Source organism: Lutjanus erythropterus, chromosome 1 (assembly GCF_056507025.1).
Source record: "Lutjanus erythropterus isolate fLutEry1 chromosome 1, fLutEry1.hap2, whole genome shotgun sequence".
NCBI classification, from domain to species: Eukaryota; Metazoa; Chordata; class Actinopteri; order Lutjaniformes; family Lutjanidae; genus Lutjanus; species Lutjanus erythropterus.
The window spans coordinates 36912466-36938818 of NC_139317.1; the positions used below are offsets into that span (position 1 = coordinate 36912466).

General features: G+C 39.2%; 1 protein-coding gene across 1 annotated transcript in view; it reads right to left on the reverse strand.

Annotated features, from left to right (window-relative positions):
- chst8 (carbohydrate (N-acetylgalactosamine 4-0) sulfotransferase 8) overlaps positions 1-24527 on the reverse strand; it is a 253883-nt gene extending 229356 nt beyond the window's left edge. Inside the window, exon 1 of the mRNA XM_084721082.1 lies at positions 23690-24527. The gene's annotated coding sequence lies outside the window, so the exon portion shown is untranslated. The remainder of the gene's footprint in view (positions 1-23689) is intronic.
- Between the last annotated feature and the right edge of the window lie 1826 nt (positions 24528-26353).

Here is a 26353-nt window from a genome sequence, read left to right on the forward strand (position 1 = left end):
TTGTCAATGACTCTAAAACAACATGTATGATTGTTCTCAAAACAACATACTGTATATGACCTTCATCATACTGGACCTTCACTGTCACGTGATTAACGCTGAAGAATAGTGACAATTTTGTTAGGTTTGGCACCCAAGCTAATTTGTTTTATGGAAAGATTATAGTTTGGGTTAAAATAAGTGCGCCACTTACTTAAATTAAATTAAGTTTCATACCAAAGTTAAGTTACTTTACAAACTCTACGTCTCATAAGTACGCTAAGTACTCACATATGTTAGTTAAAATGAGTCAGCACTGACTTTTGGTTTCACATGGGACCAGAACAGCAGCCTCCTGGGTGAAAGTCTGGGTGTGTTTGACCCATGTATCCACCCTAACCCCTGACCTCCCTACGCGGGCTTTGCTCTTTATACCGTGACACTTGACTTCCTCCTTTGCTTCCACTAGAGGTTGCCGCATAATGATAAATGTACATATGGGTTGAAATAAGCTATTTGGTTGTTTTTCTGGTGACAGTGGACAAATTTGCAACAGTGAATACTTTTGGTAGGACACATAACGCTGCCTAGACAACAGAACCTTTAACGTACAATGTATGTGGAAAGTCGCAAAATACTGATACTGAACACGCAAATGTTTCCCTGACAGTAATTGTTATTTTCCTACTTTATCTACTCTAGGGATGCACCGATACCAGCATCGGATATCGGTCCAATTCTGTCCTCATGTACTCATACTCATACTCATAGAACTACTCCGATACCCCACACCCGATACCATGTCATGAAAAGTAGCTGCTCGATACAAGTAAACCTGTAAAGAACTGCCACGATGCAGAGTTCAAGGAGTTTGCTGATGCTTACCCTCTTTTTTGGATATGCCGTCATCATCAGCTGTCCTCAACATCATCCACTAATGACCGCAGTGACTGTCCATAAAATTCTATGCAAGTCCATATAAAACTGAAATAAATGCACAGAGTGCACCTGTTGACCGCTAAAACTAGTTGATGCCTCGGCAAATTAATCCGAAGACAAATAAAAAACACCGCCGCCACCAGTCTGTAACCCCCTGCTCTTTGTATTAAGCTGCTACAACTTCTCTTTGTGTGCTTATTCTTCACCAAAACAGCCTGACAGCACAGAACACACAACTTCACTCTTTGAGGTTCACAGCAGGGTAAACAAAACTGTTGCACACATGGCACCACACTCATACCTGTCCCCCCTAAACAATGACAGGTAGGAACTAATTAGCTCTTAGACAAGAGGGACATGAAGAAGAAACTTAAATACTACACATGTAAATGTGTCATTAAAATACTCGTTAAAATGCTGTAAATGATAATGAAATCATATATAACACCATTTATAATAGTAAATTTCGGCCTGCATGTCCATAATAATGTTGTGAAATTATACTTAAATATATCACATAGACAGTAAACTGCACAGCTTAATAAGGAACACAAAATCAGTGAGGTAACTTACTACAAATTACCTGAAAATGTAATGTGTATAGTAACTATGGTTACACTTGTAGCACGAAACAGCAACAATACGTATTTGTTACATTTAGGAAGTGACCATCTAATGAAAATAAAACATGTTTTAAATGTTATTGTAAGAACTATAATAGCATTATTAAGTACTCATATTGGTACTCGGTATAGGCAAGTACCTAAATGTAAGTACTTGTACTTGTGGTTGGTCTGAAAAAAAGTGGTATCTGTGCATCGCTACTCAAGTACAGCATTATTAAACTTTTTATGTTTAGGCACTCACAGCACTTGGCTCAGGTTAGGGAAAGATTGTGGTCTCTGTTGAAAATACTGAAGCATGACGAGAGGTGTTCACTGGTGGAAGCATTCTAATCTAAATTATGATCTTATTGGCAATACAAACTAGTATAGCGTATAGAGTACTGTATAGATTATAAACAGCTAAACATGATTTCTAGGGTACAGGGTGGGATGTAAAGAATGATTTGAATGAGTACAATAAAGTTTCTTGGCCCACCAGGAGGCCCTGATGTACCCTTTATAATACCTGTTATAATACCGGGCTTAAATTGCCCGAGCATAATAGACTCACATCTGATTAGGAGCTGATTAACAGTAAGTGAATGCTAATGTGAATTTTTAATGGTTGCATAAATGGATCATTATTCGTATTAAACAGCACAGACAAGAGTTTACTTATCACAGTCATTCTGAAGACATCAACACTAAGCTTATAGCCGGACACTAATGCTCCAAACCTTAATCTTAAATATTAATGGCCACCCTTCATTAAAATTGAATGCAAAGCACTTCTGCTGAGGGAATAATATTGCACTGCTTAATGTGCTAAACAGCAGGTGTATATCATAACAAGACGCAAGAAATTAATTCCACTGGCTACGTTCTCTCAGAAACAACATGGCTGAAAGCTAATGGCTCGTATCAAACTTTAATTCAGTTTTTATGAATCCGATAGCCACAGTTCTTCAACCTGGAAGAACTCCACTTTAATGCCTATGCAGAAATATGAGGACAGAGCTTGTTTCTTTACTTCAAAATATATATTTTTTAATTGGCCCTTAAATACTGCAACACATCCTGCCCAGATTAGACAAATTCTGACCAAGTCTCAGACAAAAGGTCATTGGACAACTGCCGGCAGATTCACTTATTTCTAGCAGTGCTGTGTAAGTGCTGTGAATTTCTTCAGAATTTATTGTCACTGCAGTTATTTCTACATGACTCCAATTAGTGATAATTATTTGCAATTATAAAAGAACAAAACATGCAGTGTTGTTTGGGTTTTAGATCTCATTTAAACCACTTCATAAAAATAAAGAACAGTTTTTTAAACTCGCATTGCTTTAACTCTTAATGACATTAAAGAGGGAGTTGACAATCATATATGCAGCTATTATGTAATGACCTCCAAGTTTCTCCTTTCATTAAAGCTTGTGAAGATGATTTCTTCCTGGTTTCTATCCTTGAGATTTCTGTGACTCATCTCTTATACAGAATGCTTTTAGCTGCAAGGAAATACTACAGCTGAGGGTGTGTAGCACATACAGCTGAATGGAGAGGAAGTATTTGTATAATTTTACATCTGCCAGGTGTGGTGTAAACCCCAGCAGTGCCCTGTGGCAGTAACTGATATGATTCTGTATGTCCATGATACTGCTGTATGTGGTGTATTTTAGCATTTCTGAGTGCGTTGGTGCTGTCATCACCTGCTGGTGAATCCTGAGGAAAGGATGCTAGGTCACCATCATGCAGTTTTCACATATTGGAAGTGGCTTACAGGTTTTTGTTTGGGGGGGTGGGGGAGGGGGGTATAAAGCTGTAATGAGAAATGGCTTCTTTCTCTCTTAGCATTTCTCTTGCACACACCAGCTGTGAATGTCACAAAAGCTCACTGAAAGAAAATTGAGAAACTTGCAATTTATCCAACTGCCATTCGCCTGCTCACTAGAAGTAAGAAACGATGGAGGTGAAATATGTTGCATCTTCAATCAGTAAAATGGAGAATTTTATCATTCAGTCCAAAAGCTATAAACAGCTTGTTTCAAAGCCTGTTTAAGGGCTTATTAAAGGGGAATCCAAAAGGGCCGTAATCAACCAGAGAAGATCTTGGTCGAAGGAAATTCTATCAACTCTTCAACACAGCAGTTTTCAGACTTTATGTACCCAAGGCACACCAGAGAGCAAGCCAAAATCTCAAGGCACACTTGTATTGACATCCATGCAAAATAGCATCATTAGCAAACTTAACCAACGGAGCCAGCAAGTATCGAAGTCAGTCACACACACACACACACGCATTCACAGACACACATATATATGTATGTATATATGTATGCTTATCAACTAAATTTAATGTTACATACAGGAGCAACACACACACCAGTGATGGGGATGGCAGAGCTAAACCAGGCAGCTTATGAATAACAACAAAGGCAGTGCAGATCACTCTGCAGTATAAACTTACACAAAAAAGCAACATGAATAAACAATTACCTGCGTCAAACCCATGACTCTCGTTACTTACTTGGCTTCAAATGAGCCTTAACATGAACACAGTTTCTCTTGACAGTCCCAAGGGTTCAAATTACACTGTGGTTTTCAGGGGAGCCCTATTTCCTGGTGCACATGTGACTCAGTGTGTCACATGCACAAGCAATAGCTGTAAAAAATAAATAAATAAAAATTCTGTTGTTACCACTACAGACAGTCAGAACTGTCAGTAACATTTCATAGAGGACACATAACAACATAACGCCACTGTACTGTTACAAAAATCAATAATGTATTTAATATTGTGTAATGTATAATCTGTTTCTTCTTCATGAATCATAACCTACATGACACACTGTTTAGCAAACGTGTGGCATTTAAAAAATAAAAATAAAGAGACTTCTTGCTCTGTTTAAGGCTTTTATATTATCTGGTATTAGGTAGGTCTATAAACATTACCATCTAATCCTTGTGAATATCAGTGGTGGACAGTAACGAAGTACATTTACTTGAGAACTGCACTTAAGTACATTTTTTGAGTATCTGTACTTTACTTGAGTATTTGGACTTTTGACTCCACTACATTTCTAGGAAGGTTGTTGTTACTTTTTGACTGAGCACATGGTTGAAGTCAGCTGTTGCTGTTTTTTCTTTTCTAAAATGCAATTGGTCACATGCTGTGTTCCTCACAGAAAGAAACCAATCACAGTAGCTCCTCTCAAATGGAACTGATGTAAAAGCAAAAAAAGAAAACGTGCTTTGTAATTTTTACTTTTAATACTTAAGTATTTTTAAAAACATGTACTTTTGAATACTTACTTACGTATTTTAAAAACCAAACCTAGTACTTTAACTCAAGTAAAATTTTGACTGAGCACTTTCACTTGTAGTTGAGTAATATTTGACCAGGAGTATCTATACTTTGACTCAAGTACCAGGGTTGAGTACTTGGTCCACCACTGCTTGTATCTAAAATCCCTACGTATTTAAGACTTTTAAAATTTTACATTATAGGCCTTTAAATCTAAGATTGTGCAAAAAAAAAATCATCATGACATCATAGGAGAAGCTTGCAGCCAGCCAATAGGAATCCAGCTAACCAAATATGGTAAGTCACATGATCTGAACTGTGACATCATCACTGATCTCACAGAACTTTAGAAAAAAATCAGATCAGTTACGTCAGTCCACATGTGCAAATCTGATTTTTCAGTCTATTGGTGAAACAGATTTTTTGATTATCAAAATAGTTAGCAATTAATTTAATAATAATTAATTGATTAATAATCAATTAATCAACTAATTGTTACAGCCCTGGTTAAGTTGCTGCTGTTGAAAATGCAGCATTTGCTGAGTTTTTAAAAAACAAAATGACTGGGGCTTTTATTGTGGAGAATTTTACAGGAACTGAAGTGTTTATCCGCTATTTTGCAGCTACTCCACTTAAGCTAAGCTCATCTTCAGTTAAAAGACACACCTTCGAGCAGCTAGCTCTGCTGTAATGGAGATTCAAATCCCTGCCGTTCTGGGCTGACGTTCCGAGTCAAACCGAGACAAACCAAGCCAGCACGTGTGTGTGGAAAAAGGGTATATGTTCAAAATGTAAGGTGAACAATTTCCATGTGAAGGAAGCTGGCTAAGAAAGTTGCAGAGCTATTTTATAAGATAAATCTAGAGCTATACAGTGCTAGTTCAGAGAACTTTTTCAGTATGTTCAACAGGTACACAGTAAGAATTGTAACTACTTGTGGCAACATGAGCTTTTGGAAGATCAAAGTGTCTGCCTGGAATAAGGTGACTAGCTTGAAGTGTCACAGGGGCTTTCAATACAGCCTTGAAACCTCTGCCCTGGTAAATACATACTCAGCTCGCCCCCAAAAAACCCTTTAATCTTCAGTCACCATATATTCTGCCTTCCTGTGAGCAGATGATGAGAAATAGACACTGATGCGATTTCCCAGGCAAGGAAATCAGGTAAGTGCACTCATTAGTCATATGAGGCATCCTGCAGGGTCAAAGAGGGCAGAGATTGCGGGTAATTAAATGTGGTAAATGAAACACTAATTGAATGAGCGACCCACTGCCTCTGGTTCTTGTTTAATCATATGGAGGAGCAGATAACAAAAAAATGGGATTCATTTTCTTTCATGAGGGGGGATGTAATTATGGCAGTGCACAAAGTGATCACTTAACAATAAACATTAAATAACAATCAAGGTAGATGTGTTTGTATTGACTCAATTAATGAGAAATCTCAGCAATTGAATGATTAACCATTTAAAGGTAAATTATGCTGCATCTAATATGATCAAATCCATACAAGAGTAATTATTATTCTTTTTAAAAATGATTTACCTCAAATAATGATTAATAATAAAATGTATTAGTTCAGTTAGTGTATTGTGAATTTTATCCTGCATGTACACAGTCCAACCTGTCTCTATGTCAGTCTGTGTCATTTGGCTTTACTCACCTAGGGATTTATTGGTTGGATGGATGTATGTGTGTGTGTGTGTGTGTGTGTGTGTGTGTGTGTGTATGTTTGTTGTGTGTTTTTGTAATTTCTCAAAAGGTTACAGGAAACATTTTTTATGTAAAGACTAAGATTGTCTGACAGCTCAATTTGAAGAGTTTTCAGAGGCCCCAGATATATTTTTCAGTTGATTTGTCAAGCCCTAATCTTTTGCTGTTTCAGTGGTCTGTGTCCCTACTGAGCCATCATGATGCTCATGATGTTAAGTCCACTAAGCTATACTTGCAATCCAGTATACCAGAAATATACTTGTATACTATATATATGTTAAAAACAGTTTAATGTCATGTTGTCAGGTGAGATTAGTCCATTGTATTTCATCCTGATTGAAAATGTAATGAGAAATAGATATATTCAAGACAACCCAACCAAATCTGATGATCCACTTCAATACTTTTCAATCATTGCCATTGTTGCATGATGATTACTACATTTACAAGAGCTGTGTGAAGTAGGTGTTGATTGTGAGTTTCTGATTTTTTATTTGTTTGGCTTTATTTTTGTTACAGTTCTATGTGCTGACACACAGTTACATGTCATACATGTGTGTATTCTGTACATTTATTTGTGAATGGGAAAAAAATCAAATAATTTGAAAAGAAAATCCTAAAGCAACAAACCAAACAGAATGGATGTTACAGATATCATTGTGCATTTCACTGTCTTCTATTAACATTCATGGGTTTATATTATTGAAACCTTCTATAAATGTTGCATATTTACCTTCCCTCTCAGTGAAAATACATTTTTATTAACTGTAAGTGCTTCATCACATCTTTCTCATAATATTGGGTCTGGCTCAAGAATGTTTTGCAGGTTTGATGAAAGGATTTGATGCGTTTAATCACAACATGTTCCAAAGGACTGGTGTTTATGATTTAGGGGACAGAACACGGCAGAAATTGAATATAATATACATAACTATGTTTTCATGAATCACCTGAGAATAGGAAATATTGTGTTTTTGTTACGTAATAGAATGAGCCATTTACATCTACAGAGGGCGTGGGGTCTCTTCCCTGTACTCCACCATGTTGTCCCACGATGTGGCCCAGAAAAAACAAGCCAACACTGGCTCTAGATGTGCCCTTTCAAAATTTTCAGAGTTTTGTGGCCATCTTAGGTTCTCTTGCACAATTGGAAGGGGAGTGTGAGGTGAGGGTTCTTCAATTAGACACCACTGAATCCTACATATGGTCCTTTAACCACCAGCAGAACTGTTTGGATTAGCAGCACATTTAATTTATATACCTTTATATACAATTTTCCAGGCTCAAGATTTCAAAACTTGGACAGGTATTGGACAGGTGTTATTTCAATTTTACTGTAAACTGATATTAATTCTCTAATTGGTGTTTTGCCTGATTGCTCTACGAGGGAACGATCAGCCCATTTGGGCCCCCCTACAGTACAAATTAAGACTTAGCCGCTGCATCCAGAAAGACCTGGATGTGTTGCCAAGTCTTTACTGACAAGCTTAGGCAAAATAAATTAGTGTAATTAACTTGGGCAGCAACACTCTGGCCTAATTGATCAGCACCCTGGCACCTGGGCATGTGCAGTTCAGTTCCAGAAGAGTTAACATTTTAAGAGCCCATCAGTGGAGCACAGGCTGGTAGTGACCATATATTTGTCCTTGTGCTCTGGGTATTCCAGGCACCATGCTGTCTTCAAACTTAAAGAGCACCTGGCCAGCACCAGCCTCTGAGCCAATCACCTTGTCAGCCTGAGAGAAAAGGCTGCTCCTCACTCCACAGTCTCTATGGGCCAATCCACATCCCCCTCGCTTACACAGAGACACCCCGATGAAACCTGCTTCTCCTCAACCTTTTTTTTTTTTTTTCCCAGCTCCAAGATAAACGAGTGTTGTCACTGCTCTGCACATAGTACGGTGGCAATAAGGGCAGCGTCTCTCAAAGAAATACTGGCACCACAAACTAACCCCTGTGCATCAGTGTCCCCAAATAACAGTCTGTTTTCATTCTTCATTTCATCAGCCTGAACAAGTCAACTTTTAATTTTAAACTTATTTACTTTGGACTCGACACACATGATTTATAGTCAGCATATTTTGACTCACTTGCTACAGCAAAAATGCTACAGCAACAGCTACAATGTACATCGAGCACATGAACAAAAGGCTGCTAATACACAATTTTAAAGGGATACTTCACACTAAAAGATATAAATGCATATATTTTTTTCCCGTGGCTTGTAGTACTATTTATCTATCTAGTGTGTTTTCGAGATATTGGCTGTAGAGATGTCTGCCTTACTCAAGATAATCCACGGGCCTAGAAACTACTTTCTTTCTAGTAGAAAATACAGTAGTTCTGGTAGATTCTGTTCACATAAGGTTTGTGGATTATCTTGAGTAATCACGTCATGATTTCTGTGAAGAGACACTTTTTTTTTTTTTTTATGTATTATTCAGGTGCTTTGAGCACCACAAGCAAAGCACTATTTAGTCTCATTACACAGAGAGGAGGCAGACATCTCTATAGCAGATATCGTCCCGAAAAAAAAAAAAAAAGAAGAAGAGGGAAACAATTTATTTTTTGATTTTGCAGTGAACTGTCCCTTTGGTCTACCCTACTGGTAGAGATAGCGATGCCTGCTGATTGTCAAGCCTGGCATAAATGTGATTAGATCAGGACTTTGCAGTGTCCAAACTAAGGCCCACATTAAGTCAAGAGATATGAATACAATGCATTACAAACACAGTGTTTTCTAATTTCTATTTGTTTTCTCTTTCCAATAAATTTTCTATTAATCAACACATTGTCAGTGATGATGAATATACAGTGTAGCTGCACACCGATCCTGTCCCCAGAGGAGTGCAGTTGTCTCTGTTGTTGTGATGTTCATGGTGATGTTGCTGTTGATACATTAACATTACACCAGAGAATTTTCTATCAGCTCCAAAATCAGCTGTTCTCTCTAGTACATCATTTGTACAACTAATGTAAATGTCGTTGTAAGAATACATCTGATTAAAAAATAAATGGACTGACTGTCTGACCTGTGTCTGCCTCAGGTTTAATGTAATGTGACATTAATTTAGCTGCTCGCTGAATTTATGCTGCTAAAAGTTCGAGAGATCGGGAATAAATAGATAATTAATGAATTAATGAGTAACTCCAAATTGAGGGTGATACAGTAGATTATTATGAGATGCTAGTGAACAGACAGGGAGATGCTAATTTAATGAAGCATTAGGTAATGATTTTTTTTTTGACAAATATCTATAATCGACATACTAACCACTTGAGGAATTCCTGATGAACTATGAATCAGCCAGTGGGCGGCACAGAACTAGTAACGACTCATGCATCACTAATTACATAATCATTAGTTACTCACTTTGTGCACCCCCCAAGTTAAATAATCACTTTTCCAGTAACTCATTTAGTCCTCCTTCCAGAGCTATTGAGGAACCACCCGTTAACAATTCATGAATCATCAGGTCACTCTTGACTCATTCGTCACTGGTCCCTTGGCAACAAGGCTACTCACAATTTTGTGTATCACATTTGTGTATCACATTTCTGTTTTTAAGCTTTGCCCAAGGATCAAACTAATTGTAATTGTTTCCCAAAAGACAGACTTTAATTCTGATGAAGGTACAGACTTGAAAGCGTGACTCACATACAATGACTTATTGATTTTATTTATGAATCATCAAACAGTAAACAACAAATCTAAGGATGAAATTGTAAGAAATAAAAACTCCCACATCAAAATATAAGGTCACTGAGAGTAAAAACGTGCTTACAAAATCCATTCAAATCTGTTATTTGATCCGTAAAACATTCCCTATTCTTTTTAAAAGCTTGATGTGTAGTGGAAGACTGTTCCACAACCTTCCTTTACATGAATACACACTGGTCTTAGCATTTAGTTGAGTACAGACCACTGTGACCTGAGAAGACAAGTATTGATGAACATACCCATTACCAATCGTACCATAAAATTTTAGGCATTACAAGGACAGTGAAAAACCCCATCAGATTCAGTGGAAGTATCCTTTAAAGCAGGGGTCCCCAAACTTTTCAGCTCAAGACCCCAACACCCAATTTTCCACATTAGCAACAAGAACATGAGTTGGGGACAGATTGTGGGAGTGTCAATCGCAGCTAGCAAGAAAACATCAGTAGTCACAGCTAATACTGACAAGTAATGTTAGGTAGCTAGCAACACTTGTCACCAACTAACAGACACAAAATAAACAATTCAAATGCCACGCAAACAAATATGACTGACTTACTTTTCTGCTGTTGAAAAACTGCTCTTCAAAGTCTTTTCTTTGAGCGCCACCCCACATAACACACACTGAGGTCTTTGCTCTGCATTTCAAATGGCCTGTAGAAACATGGCAGTGAAACACGGTGGCCTCAGACTGAACACAATGAAAACATAGTTATGAAGATTATATTCAACCCCTGCCACACTCTGCCAATAAATCCCCCTAAATCTTACACACTGAACCTTTAATGCATGCATACATAATTTAATGCGCACATCTATCTATAACTATTGATCACTGTAACACTATTTTATGTATATTTGCAGAGCAGTCACAGTCCAAATGACCTGCTTTGCCTTCATCGAGTGCTACAGTACAGGCAGCAGTGAGATAGTCGCCATAGGAAGACAGATAGGGTCATTCTGTTGATTGCATTTACAATGACAAACATGCTTCTCATCTGATTTCCTCTGGGCTGCCTGCCATCCATTGCTTGATAGACGTGTGCTGTATCTGTGTATGGACCTGTTATTGTTCAGAGATGGTGGAGCTGGCATGAGGGTGGTGTCTATCTCTCTCTTGCTCTCTCTGTCTCTCTCTCTCTCTCTCTCTCTCTCTCACACACACACACACACACACACACACTTTACTCTTGCTGTCTCATCTGCCCCTCTCTTTCCCTCCTGCCTCTCACATAACAAGATGAACATTTTCACTTTCTCTCCTCGCTGAGAATCCTACCCCTGCCGCCTCCCTCTAATCCTTCCATGGAAGTGACTCACATTACAGCATTCTTCACTTTAATGCACTTTAATAGCATTAATATCTGCTTTTGCCTCTTCAGCTGCAATAAACACCCCTTACATCTTAAGAAAGCCGCTTAAGAGCAATTGACATGGCAAGTGTACCAAAACAGAAACATACCGCGGATGAAAAGCAGAATAACTCATTGTAAAAGAGTAATCTGTCGGTTTTTTTATACATTGGCACCAGGCTGGCGCAGCGTGGCGCGTGGTGTGCTGTAAACAGACACTGGGGGAACTTAGACGAGGAGCAGCCAGCTCCCTGCAGTCCTTCCTACTCACTCTCGCTGTGTGGAGGAGGCCTGCAGATACGGGAAGAACACGAGTCCCTGCCACCTTCTGTGCCACCCATGTTGCCGCCGCGGTGACAGCCAAGGTCAGCTCGGGAATGACAGAGGGCTCCTGCATCGAGATAAGACTCTCGCAAACATCTGAACCACCGCGCCGCTCCTCGAAGGAAAGAGAATCCTGCCCCTGAATTATTCAATGGGTCTCCCCCACCCTAAATAACAGCCGGCAAGCATTGTTTGACATCCCGAATGAATAATTAAGGACTGACCTTTTGTTCCCATTAGAGGTGATAGGTTGATAGCGCCATACTTTGTGGGTGAGGCTGTGAGACGATGTGAAGGTGCCGTGTAGAGGAACTAGGAATTTGCTGAAAAATTAGCCAAACTCTGAGGCACAAAGCAGCGATGCTAAGAAAAGAAACACACTGCGTCCCTGTGGGATGCATTGATATACAAAGACGTAGATGCAGTCTCTGTTGATTGTTCCTAAAGCGCAGCCTGAAGCCATTCTTTGTCACTACTTCCATGTTCTCATAAGGATTGTTCTGTAGTTTGTTCCTGACACATCAGAGGCATTTTGATTATGCCAGTCAAGAGCTTGTAGACAGCTCTGTGCATTAGAAATGATGTATTAACACAAAGTCAATCCCGGCTCAGCTGGCTAGGTCCGGTTTGGTGGCGTTCCAGTGAATTATGGTCTGTTTCCCAGTTTTGTATTTCAATGAGATAATGAATCATAGACGCCTGAACAGCACCAAAATATACAGTACATCTAAAATGTACAAATTTACAACATGACTTGTATTAGATGGAGGGTTTTTAAAAATATATATATAATTTAAGAGATATTACACATTTTGTTGTGTTAATCTATACCTGAAAATACCTGAATTTAAATTAGTTATTCAGGAAAGCACAGATAATGTGAAGAGAAGAGAAGTTGCTCATTATCATTCAATAAAAAAGTCAGCTCCATGATCACCTCAGCAGACTTTCAAAGGTCACATGTGCCTTAATCAATCACTGATTTAATAAACCAAGATTACTCCCTTCAGCCGAAGGATATGTTTATATATACTTGCACACAGAGGCTTGTCCACACTTGTGAACGCACACACACCCTCATTGAAATTGCATTAATTTACTTTAATTCTCACATGTACTTTATTTAGTAACATTCAAGTAGGATACATTTTTTCATTCATGTTTTCAAATTTTTATATTTATATTTATCATTTAAGTCCTCCATTGTACCTCTATCTTCAGACTGAGACTCCTTAATTCACCATCAGCATTCCACCATTAAAAACTGCTTTATTTTACAATTTCTTATTTTTATGTATTATTTATTTTAAGGACTAAGGTCCCGCCTCTCACTGGACTGGATTATACTTGAGGATAATGGGGTGGCACTTAGGGTGGCGGATCGGATTTCAAGGGTGGCCAGTGGTCCCCATCCCCACTCCTCTAGAAACACCCCTGCTTCTATATGTTGTATATGACTGATAAAACATTTTATTCAGTTTTTCACTTTTCAGTATCCCCTAGTTAAAGGGTAGGTGGGCTTCAGATTGTTCATAAAATATAATTAAAAATGAAGAGAGAGGGAGAGAGTAGATGAAAACAATATGCAGATGTGGAGGTGTTTAATTTGAAAAAAAAAAAAAAGATTTGTAGGCACAGCAGTTGCATCACCAGTGATCATTAGGTTAGAAAACAAAACATTTGCCTGATTTAATGTGACCTGCAGTGTAAATCATGTCCACCTCTGGTTCTCTATTCAAATACAGATACAAGTTCTGTGCAACTCTACCCCACTAAACTTGGTATTTAAAATAAACATATAGAAGTTCACTCTGTTATGCTATTCTGTTTTAATCAACTGTACCTGCAGTTTCACTATGACATCAAAGCTCACCTGAGAGCCTGCAGCCCCACCTGTCTGTGTGTCTGCCACCAGGGTTTTCCTCATGATGCACATTATCGGCAAACAAACTAATGAAGGGAACATGCTGCTGCTAATTTTGCATATGAATAATGTTAATGTCATTATTACAAGCTACACAAGTTACCAGTGTCAGAGATGATAATTGTTTGCTCGGTTTTACATTCAAAATAATCTCATTAGCAGCGCGGTTTCTTACACGTTGCTTCTTCTTTAAAAAGGACCTGATGTTTCCATCTTTCACCGTCTGGGGCATTTTTTTTCCGTTTCAATAACAATGCTGAATGATGGTTACATGACATGTTTGAACACATTAGCTCACCTTACTCTTAAAATTTTGATCAGTTGACTGATTCAATCTTTTTAGCAAATACATTATTCATAATTCTGTGATGTTTGAATCATTTAAACTATTTTTACCAACTGATACAAATTCATCTCACAGATGTTACTGCCAGAGCTGCAGGTATCGTACAGCAGTGGTTCAGCCTGAGCATTTCCAGATCATCAGGTCAGGTGTCAACCATATCTCACTTTTGCACTCTTCCCATTGTTTTTTTGTTTTGTTTTGTTTTGTTTTTTACAAGAAACACACAAACCTGGCAACTATGCAGCGACTGGTGAAGTCTATACCAAATTAAAATGGCAAGATCATTCAAAAACACAGGTCATTTTCCTCTTCCATACCCAAATCTACACCTGTGGTCAAAATTAGTGCCCAATATGAGAAGATGTCATTTGTTTAATTCATTAATTGATTAAAATCAGCAGGTTGTGTGAGCACAGACCTTAAGAAGGAGGGAAATAATGAAAATGCAGTACAAGAAGCTATAAATATCTTGAGATTAAAACAGAGTGAAGCATCTAATTTTATCTGGTGGATGACATAAGATGTCATCTGTGATTGATTAGCTTTGTCTGCAGACATCCAGAACAGGGAGCTCTAATCACGACTGCTTCTTTCTCAATGTGTGAAAATACTTAATCTATTTTGTTGGTCATAGTCTTGGATCACTTTGGCTTGTAAATTGCTGCTTTGTTGAATGTTTATGCTCTAAAAGACTCTAAAAACTAGGCTTGAAATAGTACAAAATCATGCATGATATTTAGATTAAATATTTATATATTTATATATTTAGATCATTAAGCATTCACAAATATGAATGCTCATAACTATACTTCATAACTATAAAAAAAAAACTGAGGTCAAAAACAGTTCATTTTCCTGTTTGGACAATTTTTCAAGAGTATGTGGGCGGGTCAGCTCATGTTTGATTGACAGCTGCCTCGGCAGTCACTACACAGAAGCTAAGTAATGTACTGCTGTGGACAGCTTTGGACATAGGCGGCAGCAAAGCGTATTTTAGCCACCTAACAAAGGACCACCTGAAAAATCGGTTAAGCATGCGCTATATTGCCACTTTGTTGTCAGGCAGCATTTTGATATTGACTTCAACCAGGTTAAATCACAGTTTGTGTTCAAGGAGTGGCTTGAGTTCCCAATTGTTGAGGTGGTTCAGACTCAGAGAGCAGCAGCAGCAGCAGGAACAAAACAGTTGTCTTGCAGCCACATAGTGACTGACATGGATTTAATTTTTTGTTTTTGCTTGGTTTGTGGAATTAATTGCATAATAGATCTCTGAGCACAAACATGCCCAATTCAAACCAAAAACAGAAAAGTATACAAAAACTTAGATGACAATATTTCAAATTTGGATTAAATCTGATTTCTAATACTGTTTATATGTTTACAATTATGGACATAAGACCCTATATTACATGATTAGAACACTATAGAAGATTTGGCTTTACAGAGGCTTTAATACTGAGGACAAAATATATATTAATGAGTGGTTAGCTATGGTGGCATAACATGTTTTCAGTGTAGCCAAGAGTTGAGACAGTGGTCTGTGCAAAATGAATAGTTGCATAATTATAATCCTAATTAATATTTGCCCTTTAGGGCTTCGCTTAAAAGTTTTTTGTCCATCATTACACAAACCTGTCTGCCCCTCAGTCTATACTAATCTTTGTAATAACAATTTGGGAGTCTTGCATTACACAGAATGTAGCAAGAAAGTTCAGTTTTGTCAGGTCAGGCAGGCAAAGGAGATTAGGTACACAGGCACACAAATCTGACCAGGGGCAGACAAGGAAATCCGAAGTCCAGGAATCAGGCAAACATGGCAATTTGGCATGGGATTGGACAAAACTGGGCTGATACAAATACTGAGGGACTAATGAGGGTTTGAGCTGCAGGTGGTGAGATGTGTTGGAAAACACAAGCACATAAATAGAAGACAAACATAGGCCGATCATTCTGAGGGGTCGTGACAAGTCTGATGTTCTGTCCTTCTATAAATCAGTAATCCTCTGACATTTAAAACTAAAGCGAAGCATTTGGTTCACTGGCTCAGTGCATGCAGCACTGCCATCATCACGGACCACACTCAACATCACACTGTAAAAAATATAAGGATGGTTTAGCCTAAAAGATGAGTGACCGCATAAAATTTATGTTAACTGGATTGGTACTGAAAAGTACATTTTTTTCAGTTGTAAAGCTGTTTCACTACAGTGCCTGTTTATTGTAGCTTTATTGAAAAGCTAAAGAGATTAAGGATCACATTAAGGATCAGCTACTTTTAATTTTAATGTGACCAATCAGAAATATGTTCATGGCTTTTTGCAAGTTTGCATCTTTGTTTTGTGTTCTCGTTCAAAATTTGCTTTTAGACTTGCAAGTCAAGTCTCATAGACTTGTGGCATGACTTGGACTAGACTTGGATATGCCCTATAAAGACTTTTAAACAGCTCTGGTGACCAAAAAGTCAGTTATTGCAGTTTTAAAATTGAATTTCTTTGAATTAAGCTAAACCCATAAAGCTAAACTGTCCAGGCTATAGCCTGATACAGGCATGCATCTAACTTGCACGTATCATTATCATGTTTATCAAAAATGCCTTGTTGGTCACGTCTCTTCCAGCCCTCATGGGAAATGTTTACATCCAGCTTGTTTATTTGTAAAACTGTAATTGAGATTCACTGGATTAGTCACACATTACAAAATGTGTGTATAAAGAACATTCGAAGAAGCTTTATGGATTAAGATCATTTGTGCTGGACTGCAACAGCAGCAAAATCTAATGGGAATAGACAGTTGCAGTTAGTGTCAACATGGTTATGTTGGAGAGATGTAACTGGGAATAGAAGTCAAAGTACTCAGAGACAGAGGAACATATTGTTGGTTAGGTGGTTTTTGAATATACAGAACAACACAAGCCGTTAAGAAACACAAAGCTCTTTTGTTTCCTTGTTTTAATCTATCCATTTTCCTGAGGAGACACATCACAGTCTTCTCCAGAAAAGGCTTTCACTGAGGTAATGCTTCTGGTTCCTTCACAGCACGAGGAAGAAAACCAGAGCTGCAGTACGCCCGCAGTGACACACTCAGGAGAGCGCTACTCTGAGGCGAGCACAGATTCCTAGTTTAAGTAGCGAGAGAGAGAGAGATTGGGCGCTGAAGACAGACCATATTTATAGCCAGGGATAGGAATAATTCATTGTGATCAAAGTGCAGATCATGCTCCATTCCATCACAGAGCAGATGTGGCAGAATGAAAAGAGCACGCTTTCTCTCTCGTCTGCTCTCTAGCGGCTTCCCAAATGGAAACACTGAGGCGAAGTTATCTCTGTGAAGCTGCTCTATGTGTGTGTGTGTCGTCATGTGCTCTGCTCTTGTTCTCAGGTGGCTTCACTTTAGGAGCGCAACGCCGCCAAGATGTAACATGAAGCAAAAAAGAGAAAAAAAAAAAGTGTCCCACATGCAACACGTCTTCTCAATCAGAGCGAGGAGTGAATATCAGATTCTGAGCTCACAGCGGGAGGTCAGGCGCCTGAAGCTATGTGCCATAAAGCACCTACACAACGACCACTGTACGTCACATGGCTCCTGTTCGAGCACGTGAATAAAGCGGATCACAGAGTGAGAGGTCAGAGCAGACTGACTGAAAGAAAAACTGAGATACTATTTCTGTTTGACATAACCCTCTATTTTACTTGCTTTCTTTGTGGCAGTTTTAAAACAGCTTGGATTTTCTGTTTAAAGGGGACCTATTATACCCACTTATATCACTTATTTTCTGTCAGAAATGCAATTATATTGTTGCACAGTTGGGTATTCATATTAATGTGGCCTTAGTTACAAAATAATGAGGCAAAAGTATGTAAAAAAACGCTCAGGTTTCAGACTGCTCTGAATGCAGCATTTCGAACTACTACTACTTTCAATGCAGAGCTGACATTAGATTGTGGTGGATTTCTTTATCTGGTCATCTGCTCCAGACATTAGGATTATGTTCATGTTCAGAATGTCTCACAGAAAATGCTTTTTCAGTTGTGAAGGAGCTTCATATTTTCAGTTTTTTCCTCTGATGTCCTGCTGCTGCTCTCTCTGTGTTACAGTTTCTGATGGACAGGTATCTTTTCTTGCTGCTAAACTAGCTAACTGCTAGCTAGCAGTGCTCAGTGTTTTGAGTTCCCAGTCCAGGCAGAGTCAGCAGCATGGCTAACTGAGCTAACAAGCAGCTAGCGGCTAAAGTAGCCAACCACTAGCAACAACCACTAACCACTTGCAACAACTGCTAACTGTTAGCCCACAGTTAGCAGCTACAGTAGCCAACAACCAGCAACAAGTAAAGCTTTGCGCATTAGTAAACTGTAAATCACTGAAAATTGAGGCAGAGCAGCCAGAGGGCATAAGACCAGACAATATTTCTCCATAAATCCATGATCCAGTTTCACCAAAATCAATAAATAAAGTTATAAAAGTTCTGTGCTTGTGTACAGTAATCAGTCCCCAGAAACACTGCAGCTGCCTCTATAGTTTTTCCAACTGAATTCTTGTCTCATTTGTAGCTCAACAAATAGTCAAATATCCAAACTGCAACCATTTCAGAGGGGGTTTGTTGTGTTTGGTGTGTCCTGTAGTGCTGTGTACCCATAGTTAGTCCTACCTGCTGCCCCTTGGCAGGCTTCTGGGAAGTCGGCCAATCAGGAGAAAGTGGGCTTCTAGGGAGGGGAGGCCTTAAAGAGACAGGAGCTAAAACAACTTGTTTCAGACGGTTTAAGATAAATAAGGATGCTCTCTACTCTACTCTAGTGGAATCCCATAATAAAACTATAGAGTTGGAGTATTATTGGTCCCCCTTAGTATTATCAGTGAATATCGGTGTCAGTATTAAGACCACACATGTGTGCACCCTTCTCTCCATGAATGCACACAAAAGCAAGCCTCCCACCTTTTCTTGTTTTTCAATTTCCTCTCACCCCTCATCCATTCACTTTCTAAGGGACACACACATTCCCTTTATCTTACTCTTTTTTTTTTGTTTACGGTCCCTCCTGCCTTTTCTCTCCCAGCACCGCTTTTCTCTGCAATCACACACAAACACACACATGCTCGCTTCTTCCAGTTTCATTTTCTCTCCCTCCCACACACAGACACTCTCATGCGCCTGTTTCTTTCTCTCTTTCATTTTCTGTGTCTCCAGCCCTTTCTGCTTCCCTGTCACTCCTTCAATGCGCATGCACACACATATAGAAATACACAATCGTGCGCACAGACATACAAGCTCCCTCATCTTCTCTTTTATTTCTTCTCCCTCCCACACTTTTCCTATCACTACTTCTATGCGTGCACACACACACAGGCGCCTGTTTCTTTCGCTCTCATTTTCATTTTCAGCCACCCTTTCTCTCCCAATCACTCTTTCAACATGCGCACACCCTCATACACACTTGCATACCTCTCTCTCTTCTATCTCTTCTCTCATCCTGTGTCTGTCAAACATTCACGCACACACACACACACGGGTGCACTACCGGCAGTCCAGCTTCCCTTACTCCCAGCTGGGCTTGGACAGCTCTCTTCCTCTGGCCTCTCTGGGCCATCTGGAGTGCAATGTCCCAGCTCCGCTGGTCCCCTGCCAGCCGCTGAGCCTCCCAGGATGAACACAGCATCTTCAAGCACAATTTGTACGCGTCAAAGCTCTGCTGTGTGTCCAGTGACCCAGCTGAGTGAAGTCATTGAGTCTCGCATTTCCCACCTCAAAGGAGCCTCATTCTGCTTTGATGACACCTGCGCTCCCCATCTCTCTGGATGGAGGACGGTGCAGTAATTGATTAAAGCCGCTGAGCAACCTCACTAGCAATTACAGCTCTGTTTATGATCTCATGGAGGGTTTGTCTTTGCATGAGGCGTGGATATCAAAATCTGGCACACAGGTCGAGTGCCTGAACAAGCATGTAAAAATACACCTGTCTTATGTGAACATTACAGAGTCTGGCATAATTAGAAGAAGATTCCACCTCCTCTAGCGCAGACATTCAACATTCAAATTAAATTATGCACTGGACAGGAATTCTCACCTGTCCATGAGCAAAGTGTTGCATTTACACAAAACAGCAAAAAGCAACAATTTTCTATACCACAGCCAAAATTTAAGGGACTCATTCCAAAATCAAAACTAAATGTTTTTCCGTCTCCTTCCTTACATGTAATGCATTGATCCAGACTGTTTGAAAATATCAGCCATAGCGATTTTTACCTTCTCTCAAATATAAGTGCTTAAAGATGGCTAAAGCCAGTCATGACAGAACATAATGTGCTAGCTAGAGACATTGACCTAGACATGTCACTTAGAACAACAAAACCAGGATTTAAAGAAAGTTTTGATTAATTTGTACAAAATGTCAGGACAGTTTGACAAAAATACAAATCATGAAAATAACTGCTTTCATACCTCCAAAACAAGCTCTTTTTTCTTTCAATAACTGCAGCAGCAGATGTTAAACGTGTCCTCTGTCTTCCTGGTGGGGACAGGGTCTAGATGTGCATGTGCACTCTGGCATGGTTCTGATTGGAGGAATAAGACTTGTTGCAGCCATCCTTGGTCTACCCTTGTTATTAAGTATGATTAGAAAACAGTGCCACTGTGCACATGATGTTGTTGATAAATGTCCTTATTTGTGCAGAAGAATTTCTCTCAGACTTTTAATCAATTGATTGCCACATCTCAGCTGAGGAAAGAGTTTGTCCTTCCAATTTAGCTGAATGATATCTGCTTTCATTAGGGTGAGGAGATTAGGGCAGGAGTATGGAGAGAGAAAGCACCAAAAAATTACATTTGAAAAATTCAACACCACTTTCTCTTCTTTCTAGTGGAAAGAAAGTAGTTCTGGTAGATTCTACATGAAACTGCTCACCACAAGGACTGTGGAATATGGAGTAACCAGATCATGATTTCTGGAGAGAGAAAGTGGTGTTGAATTTTTCAAATGTATTTGGCTCTTCGAGCGCCACAAGCCGAGTGCCATCTTGGTCCACGGGATTACTGGAGAGAAGGCAGACATCTCTACATCCAATATCTCCAAAACTCTGCAAATCACACCAAAACTATCTAGATGGATAAATAGCAGTACAGTTTAGAGGAAAAATGTATAGTTTTTATTTTTGGGTGAACCGTCCCTTTAAGAAACCTGCATTCAGCCATGTTAGATGGTCTGACCCTATAGTTTTATAATCCTTTAGTATAAAGTGTCAGACACTTTATACTAAATGATTTGAGCCAGCAGTGTGCGAGCTTGTCTGTTTAAGCTCTGTGCAGTCTCCCACAAGCACACAGAGTTCAGAGCTAACTGACTTAATGACTAAAATACCAAATGCATTTCAATACAAAAGACCAGAAAAAGTACTTTTGAAATGAAGCTGTGCCTTTTGAAATCAATCGTAACTTAAGTCATTCAGCCATGAGTTCCCCACCTCAAAGAGGCCTTGTTCTGCTTTGATGACACCCACGCTCCCCCTCAGCTCGACAGGGTAATTAATTAAAGAAAGTAAGTCGCAGTACTTGCAATTACAACACTGTTTAAGATCTTCTGGATCTTAAAGTTCCAAAACAATCTTTTTAAACTGATCATGAAATTTGGGTGGGGGAAAAATCGATTAGATGCATCACAAATATCTCTTGAAAGATTATAATTCAATGTAGAAAAGTCAATTATCTGAAATTTTTGTGATCACCTGTAGTAATTTTGTAAGACCAGACAGTATGTTCCTTAAGCCTGAACCAACTGCAAGGTGAAAATATAGTCTAGGCAGGGCTACTTCTTCAGTTTTGGTGAGGATGGCTGAGCATGACTAACTGCAGTTGGATACAATTCAACCGACACCCGTTGGCTTCAAAACCAGCATATGGAAGCATTTTGGCTCCCTATAAAGTTTAGGGAAAAGAGACCTGGACAAGAGTCAGATGGTATGAATGTTGCGTCTAACTAAAGTAGTTATGAATCACTATAAATATGCTGTTTTAAAAGTAGCAAATAGTCACACAGTGAGAAAAAAAAAAAAACAATAATCAGAATCAAATCAAATCAAATCGTGAGATGCCAAGAGATTACCACTCCTACCACCAAGTGAATGTGGAAAATCAAAGGAAAACAAGTAGGAAATGATGTGCTGGTGGCTCACAGTAAGACTCTAAACCTTGTCATTGGATAACCAGTTAACTACATTTCATTGGTTTGATTCGGCACTGCCAGCTTTTATTGGGATTTCGTCGGACAACACTCCGGAAGCATCTAGACTTTTAAAGTCACTATAAAGCTTCAGGTTGTGTTCGAGATGATGGAGCAACATCATCAGCGCAATAAAAGTGGCAAAACCCCAAATGCGTGCCTGAGGCCGGTTAGTGTGCAGCGGCTATTTTTATAGTCCGGTGAACACACCAATCCTATGTGACACCCGAGCAACTGCACACACACAAACTCTGTCCTGGTCTTTTCAATTTTCTGATTGTACCCCCAGCAGCCACAGGTTTGCCAGGATATAAGAAACAATAAAAGCCATTTAAAAGCATGATACGGATCAGTGACCCTCATCATCAGTTACAAAGTTTTTGTTTAAAGACACTAAACATAAATTGATTTTGGAAGCCCGGGAACTGCAAGCGGAGTTGAACCGTGTGGATGTGTGCAGCATGAAGTTATCAGGGACCAGCAGGCAGCAAAGTGACTGGAGACTGGATTCTTCAGTCACTGCTACAAAGCAAAGAGTCTTTCTTGTATATAAGGCACAAAAATCACTTTTTACTATGCTAAAAGCTTGTCATGTTATACAGCAGTCTTAGTCCATACTATATACATTATTTTTAGAAACCAGCAGAGATACATCCTGCATTGTCTCTGCAACAATGAATGCAGACAATATGACATGGGAATAAGATTTAACACCACAGAAAAGAAACTGTAGAAACTGTCCAGATAGCTACAGTAGGCAATAATATGCCTAATTTTGCAATGAGCCCATGGTGTCATCATTTCACAGCTGATGAACTACGTTTGAATTCGAGTCAATTAACTCTATATAACAGCAAGCTACAAAATAATAAGAGGATGGAAAAAAAAACAAGTGCTGCATTAAATCTGAAAGTTTGGTGCTAAAAGGTTTGAAAGCCACAGCAGGAAGGAAAAACTAATTTCGGAGGAACAGCTGAATTGACACCAAGGGAGATTTTTGTAAAGTAATAATTGGAACATAATGAGTAAAATCAACAGGCAATCTGTGACATCAGGTCAATACTTTCACACAGTTGCAATTTAAACCATCTCAAGAGTGACTGACACTGTCACTCTGTAGCTGCCATCAACCTATAAGATCGAACTTTAACATAAAAGTCATGCAGACAGTCAGGAGAGCAGATACAGGACAGACGAGCGTGGACGCTGTTGTCTTTAGAGGCTCCATGTCTCAGAGAAGTCCCCGCATCCTACCGTACACTACATCTCGTATTGGACTTACCTCAGTGAAGCTACCAGATAACATGAAGCTGAGGCGCAGGTGGCGAAGTGAGAGCGTCTTCCTCTTCTTCACTAGTTGATCAGCCAAGTCTCTCTGTTTCAGCACCACGGAAAGCGCGTCCGCCTCTTTTTAAGGGAATGATGCAAGTTTATGGTTGACGCCGCGAACGCATCCACCGTGCACACTGAGAGAGGAACACGTCGCCTTCAAGTTTGATGCCACCTCGTTGCTGCTCTGGCTGGAGCAAACATGACTCGCCGTGCCTGATGCTTTTAGAAAGAGTGCGGCCAATCACAACGCCTCTCGCTTTTTACTCTCACATCTTTGCGCATCCCCGAAGAGTCTCCAAGGACCGGTGCGTGTCTGTCTTCTCCTCCGGGCGGGCTCGGCTGCAGAAATAGTGACTTTAACACTGGCTTCTTCTCCTGCTGCTGCAGCTCATCTTCATCTGCGGCGCTCTCTTTGTTTTCACGGCGATGCTGATACTGATAAAGATATGAATTTCCTCCCGTGCGTCGACTGGGTGCAGGATCGGAGCGGTCGGAGCCCGGAGCGGGAGGAGGAGTGTCTTTTACGGTCTGAGTTCATTAAAGACTCTTCTAATATGGATGAGTTCCGTGTCTCACCGTTATTAAAACCCGTCTTTTCTTACCAAATGGCGAGATGCGTGGCGCGCTGCGAGTGAGTACAGGATGATATGAGTACTGCTGTAACTGAGCTACACTAGAGGCGGAATATAGTTTCGACTATTTGTATCTGCTTTATCAGAGATATGAGGAAAAAGAGATAAATCCACTCAATCAAGTCCAACGTTATTGATTAATTACGAATTAGGGGAGACTGGGGATGGTTGCAACACTGTTTGCAATTTTCAGTTACTTAGAGACTAATTGGACTAGAGTTATAAAAAAAATCCTATTCCCTTTGGTTAAATAGGTAAGAGTATAAATGTGTTTTCACATGCCTATTGCACTGATGAGGCTAACATAAATAACTGATTGTTCATGTCATTAGAACCTGTTTTAATAGAAATGACAGAGTGCAGCCACTACTTAAAACTAATTTGTGTAAAATGTCTATGTGAGTTCCTACAGCTCAATGACAATCTTATCTGTTGAAAAGACATTTTAAAATGACTGGAACACACCTATGTGTACATCTTGCAAACAGTCAGGATACTGTGCTTCATATTATCTGTTGAATCTGTAACGGAGCTTCATAATATTAATAAAAGATCAGAGATACAGTTGGATTTCACTCTAAATTATTCAGTACATTTTATTCTTTCCGACATGACACACTCACACCCAACTCCCCTGTCCCAAATTTTACCCATTTTCATCCGGTCGCCTTATACCCCTACCATTTAAAGATGATCACACATGACATATCCTTCACAATATTTATTTGGAAGGAAGGCATCAGATGTTGAAACTGATCCAAACCCAGGGGACAGGACCGCATGGTCAGGAGATGGTGGAAGCATATGAGAAATACATACAATTTCACTAATTACCTAATAATAGTGTGAAAAATGCATTGCTTTGTAATATTATAGAATTTTTATTTTTGTAGTAATATTTATCAAATAACAGTTACTGAGTTTTGTTTATGCATTTAATGAAGATCTTCCTATGCAGATGATCAATCAATCAATCAATCTGTCTATATTTCAGTGTGAGACAGGGAGAATGGAACAATTTGCAATGCAACAAACTTTTATTAAACATTTATATTTATTTGGGTGAACTTTCCCTGTATGTACCCTACAATTACTTTTTCATGTTGAAAATGATATTTTGTGATATGTTATGATATGGTTGCTCAACTTAAGGACGGTTGCAACCAGCCTTAACAGAACATCATGTGCCAGACACATGCTAACTACATCAGTACACTGATTAATTTGTACAAAATGAGAGAGCAGGATGGCAATAAAGCTAAAATAGTTATTTGTTTATTTTTTTCTGCAGCAGTTGATGTTTACTGTGTCGTCTTTCTTCCTTGTCAGGAGATGAGCTAACTGAGCATGTGAAGTATGAGTATCATCACTCTAGCATGTTTCTGATTGGAGGAATTAGACTTGTTGCAATCATCCCCTGTTGCAACCATGCCCCGTCTACCCTAGTTCTTACTTATCAATGGTAGTAACACTTTAATACAAAGTACCTATAATTGTCTACTGCAAATAAAACTCAATTGGACATGTGATTGGACAACACAATCACAGATTATGTGACTTAAATACAAAGAGTTTCCTTGTTACAACCTGCCCCACTACTGGGGAATAGATGTAACAAGATGAGAGGTAATTTGCTGAATTAAGATCCATACTATCCAATTAATGAAAGAGCTTTACTGAAGAAGAAAGAATACACAGTTTTGAACAAACTGAAAAATTTAACACATTGTGTAAAATTCACATAGAGACGTGCTTCCTCTGTGAGCCCAAAAAGGAAATGGGAGTGGACCACATTGATGACATCATCACAGCACTTTTCTGATTGCTAAAACTGAAAATGTTACAACCAACCCAGTGTTATAAGTCTCCCTGGTCTCCCCCTCTATATCTAAAAAAAAGTCACCTATGTTTGATTAAACTTCATATTCAGTCTCAGATTGCATCTGTCAGACTTTTCCATTTCAGCTGTTCACGACCAACCA